This window comes from Cyrtonyx montezumae, unplaced genomic scaffold (assembly GCF_038088225.1).
Source record: "Cyrtonyx montezumae isolate F1298 unplaced genomic scaffold, pur_monq_1.0 scaffold_9, whole genome shotgun sequence".
Classification (NCBI taxonomy): domain Eukaryota; kingdom Metazoa; phylum Chordata; class Aves; order Galliformes; family Odontophoridae; genus Cyrtonyx; species Cyrtonyx montezumae.
Window position 1 is genome coordinate 1,365,767 of NW_027072100.1, and position 4,888 is coordinate 1,370,654.

Here is a 4,888-nt window from a genome sequence, read left to right on the forward strand (position 1 = left end):
GCCACCCTTGTCATTTAACCTGATTGCTGACACAGTGACACAACAGCACTGAAGTCCTTTCTGGTGAGGGGGATATCTGCCTGGTATGGCAGAGCCATACAGATGGCACCAGAGGTAGCATGAGCTGTTGTCACATCCCACACAGTTTGTATTCTCTCCTGCACTGGGTCTGGCTGAGAAGGAGTTAACACTCTTCTACCAGCCCACACCACATTGTGTTTGAGATCTGTAACAACACCCTGGTGTGTTAGCTGTTGCTGAGCAGTGTCTGCACAGGGTGTAGGCCGTTTCCTTTCCCCCAGAAGTGAGCTGCACACCAACACACATGGCATTCCCCAGCTTTCAGGATCTGCATTTACTGGAGATCCCTGTGTGGCCAGCACAGACAGTTGCTCCTGCACACTGTTCTTCAACAGAGACATAGGGATGGCTTAGCAAAATCAGCTTTTTGACAGTGCTTCCTCCAGATGGTCAGCTCAGCCCAAAGGGTGCTGCCAGCTCTGCCGAGACTCCAGCTGGGGGCAGCACGTGTGCTCCCAGAAACTTGCAGGAGAAGAGCTGTCCCCCCAACACCGCTGGACCAGCTCGAGCCCAGCTCAAGCTGCCCAGGGCCCAGCCATGGCCTCGGGCACCTGCAGCAATAAAAAATGAAAGCATAGTTCTTTAAACTTAGAGATGATGGCAATTTCTCCTATTCTCTACAGTCATCACTCATCCCTGATGCAGCTGGGCAGCAGCACCCATTCAGCCCAGTCCCAGCTCGTCCTCAAGGCCTGGCCTTCCACGGTCATGCAGGGTGGGCATTAGTGCTCCCATGGAAACCCAGCAGGCCCTGAAGCAGCATCCTACCAGAGTAACTCAGTCCTGGCTTGTATGTAGATCTCCAAACTGCTGCTGGATGGTACAAGTCAGGAGGGGAGAGGCTTATGTAAGAACAGAGTGCACGCAAGTGAAGGAGCAGCCCTTGGGAGGCCAGAACATGGCATCTTCATCTGCAGCACAGATGTGTTTGCCCAGACAGGTCTGAAGCTGAGGACAGGCTGACACACAGGAGATCTTGCCTGCTAAGGTCTGACCTCACAGAGATGGGCTCTGATCTCCTCCTGCTGAGGAAGCAGCAGCACTGAAGCAGTGTGCCCCTGTGCCCCGCACAGTCTGGGGACTGTGGGTCAGAGCCTGCAAGGAAACAGCACCTGCTCACATCGGCCCATGCAGTTCTGCACCTGAGCATTGGGACCCTGGAACTTCACTGGGACCTTCTCTGCTGGCATATGGACATGGTCTGCATCTACTTTGCATTGTTAAGAGTGTTTTATTTTTAGTTTAGTATTTCAGTAACTTTCTATGCCAAGCTTTGCAGCTATTTGAGACTTTTAAAATAGTTTTGCTTCTGGTGAAACAGGAGCTTCTTGCAAGCACATTCTCCAGTAGGCTTATCTATCTATCTATCTATCTATCTATCTATCTATCTATCTATCTATCTATCTATCTATCATTAGCTCTTTTGGATGGGATTTCTGTGTTGCTGTTGTTTTTTTAAAGATACTGGATGGCATAGACAATGTTCCTGGTCACACTGAGCTTTCTTACTAGCCGGGCGCTGAACGAAGGCCCTCCCACATGTCAGCCCCGAACGGGACACCGCAGACAGCTGCTGCAGAAGCCCGGCGTGCTGCGGCTGCCAGCAGAGCCTGCAACGGCACACCGACGTGAGACTCAGCGTGGGGCTCACTGCAGACTTCGGTTTTCTGACTCTACGGCCTCTCTGATCGCCCAAGAACATCCCTGGGACTGGTTTTAAAGCGTTCACTGCAGCATCCCTAATACTTAACGCTTTTTCCTGTTTACTCCTAATTAGGCTTCAGCTTTCTTACAGCGGCGGCAGTTTGACCGTTGGCAGACGGAGACGAGCCACGTGTGCTGGCTGAGCGCCTCGGCCCTCGCTGGGCGCGCGGTGGTGGTGCCACGCCGTCCCACGGCAGCGTCCCCGCAGTTCCCTGGCCCGCCCCTCCCCGTGGAGCCGCTCCGTCCCCACGCGCCGCAGCCCGCACTGCAGTGCGAGGCCCGGCCGGCAGGCGGCGCTGCACCGCGTGTCGAGAGTAGGGAGCTGGCGCCGCAGCCGCAGCACCGTGCATGCAGTCCCACATGGTCTAGCGGTTAGGATTCCTGGTTTTCACCCAGGCGGCCCGGGTTCGACTCCCGGTGTGGGAAAGCGCAAAACGTTTTGTACTCGGATTGTCCGAGCACATTTGTTTTTAGCTTTCAAATCTACGAAAGCTCTCTTAACGCCCACAAAGCGAGGTACAACGAACGGCTTGCGTTCCTACAGCGAAACTCCCCCGGGGCCTCAGGGCAGCCATAACAGTACTGCTGCTCAGAGCCGTGTCAGCCCCACTGAGCAGTGCCGCACGCTGCCCGTCCTGCACCCACCAGCGGCTTTCATAGGAGATGTCTCACTGAAACGAGGACCAGCACAGGCACGGCCCCGCCATGCCCTGCAGCCTGATAAAACACATTCTGGTTTGGAAACCTATGGGCCCTCCCATTGGTTTAAGGATCTCAATTCAGTACGGAAAAAAAAAAATAGCGCTTCAGAAGACAAAGTTTGTTTAAAACTTCTCTGTAAATTGTTCCAGATTTTGTTCTTTACTTCTCTGTAAATTGTTCCAGAAAGAGAAAAAAAAATTACTTCTCTGTAAATTTACTTCTCTGTAAATTGTTCCAGAAAGAGAAAAAATGCCACAACCCCAGGCATCAGTACTTGTCTGCTGCTGGCTTCAGTAGGAAACCACTCAGTGTTACGTGTTCTGTACTGAAGGGCTCAAACTTACAGCATGTTACTGAATTAAATGTAAATACAAATGTGGCGTGTTGTGGTCTCCTACGGGAAACCAAGCACTATTACTGAGACAAGCAGGTTTATCTAGCAAGACACTCGTACTTTTTCCATTAAACCATTCACCCCCGAGGTGCTCACACTCTATGAGGCAGTCAGCAGCAGCTTGGGCCAAAAGCTGCAAGAGGAGACCAGGCCACCTCAGCAATCTTAAACGTACCTGGGCCTGTGGAAGGCAAAAGGCTGCTGGATACGGACATCCCAAAACTGGGGAAAGCTTCCTGCAGAAGCGTACAGCAGGGGACACTGTCAGGTGCTGCTGCTCTTAAACCAAGGGAATTCTGTCAGAGCCCTTAGCCAAAGGCTGGGATGGACACCATGAAGACACAGACACTGTCAATTGTTACATCAGAAGATCCAGACACAAAGGAACACTGACAGCTTCAACTTCCTGCCCAGCACACTATCTAGTTGCTCTCTCCTACAATAAACAAGCCTGAAGCAATCTGTAGCACTATCTCAAACCATCATCCATTTCACCCAAGACAAGAAAGAACATCAACAAGGTAAGGCTTCTTCCTGTGCTCTCAGGCTCCAGCAGACACAGCTCAGGGATTTCCTAAGCTGGACACAGCTTACATAGACTGTGTGCTTGCTACAACCATTCCTTATATACAATATCCTTAGTGCAATTCTCACTTGCTACTGCCAGCCAAAACATGTTGCTTACACTGGGACTTTTAGCATAAGGATGGACTGGGATCTCAAGAAAGATGTTACTTTTCTTTTACAGTAAGCGTTTATTGTAAAGTTGTTTGGTGTATTAAACTCGGGTAGGTATTTGGATCCTGATGGTTAATGGCATACACAGAACATACTGCTTCTGGTAAACAACATAATTTGAAAGGAGGGATGGGGAGAGAGAGAGAAAAAAAAAATGCAGTCACCACTCTTGGATCCAGCGATGTCAGAGTCATTCCTTGAGTGTTGCTCATAGCTCTCTTCTCCCTAAGAGGAAGCGCACTCCTTCAGAACATTCCAGAAATGAGTCTAGGGTCTTAGATAATCATCATCCCCTCTCTAAAATTGTGATCAAGGTATGGCCCTGCCTCTATGCAAGAGGGGTTCAAGATTTAGAGTATTCTGGAAATGGGTTGGAAGGGGCTTCAGGGGGTCTTGCTCTGCCCTGCCAAAACGTGTGCAAGTGTAGTTTGAGACCTCTTCCTCCCTCACAAAGTTTGCTTGACTCTTTGCAAGATAAGGAGATGGATCTATACAAATGCCTTGCCTTTGCAAGGTTCCCTCCTACAACTGCTTCTTAACTCATTTCTGAGGTGATCTCTTCCTATACTTCTACCAAATGTTTGGGTCATTAACCTTCTTAGTTTCACAAAGCTCTCAAAGAGACACATTGGTGCCTCTGAACCAGAGCCTAAGAAAAGGTCAAGGGCTCTGAGCCTGCAGCCACCAGCACAAGGCCAGCATGTTGAATAACCAAAGAATATTACATCTTACACAAGAGACAGTCTTTACGTGCTACCAGGCACCCCCAGGGTGCAGGAAAGCAGAAAGCACATCCAATTAAAAGAAAACAAACTACACTCTGCGAAGACTACCAAGTGAGCAGGGACTGTTCGTGACACCAAGGTCCAAGGGTGGCCACAGGCAGCCCAACAGACCCCCCTGCAGATGATCAGATAGGGCCCTTCCCAGAGATACGTTACAAGCAACCAAGGCCAAGACACAAAGGAAGGCCACAAGACTACAACAACCCACTCCAGTTCCCCCAGGGGGAGCAAGCTACAGCAACAAAATGGCGGCGCTGAGTTTAAATCCCTACGGGTCACCTTTGACCTCCCGTGGCGGGCACGAGCACTCTCGCGAGAGCGCGAACAAACGGAGATAGCAGTCTCCCTCTCCTCACCGAGTCTCGCGAGCGTTTGGGTGGTGGTTTCCGGCCGCAGTATCTCGCGAGAGGTGGTGGGCGCGGGGCAGGGGTTGGCCTCTGTGTCTCGCGAGAGCCCCTGCGACGGGTACTGGGCGCCCCCGTGC

The 4,888-nt window shown here is 51.2% G+C and overlaps 1 non-coding gene across 1 annotated transcript; it reads left to right on the top strand.

The window, feature by feature from the left end:
• The first annotated feature begins 2,139 nt into the window (after positions 1-2,139).
• Positions 2,140-2,211, top strand: TRNAE-UUC (transfer RNA glutamic acid (anticodon UUC)). Its single transcript has one exon. It is a non-coding gene; the product is annotated as a tRNA-Glu (tRNA).
• Positions 2,212-4,888: the final 2,677 nt, after the last annotated feature.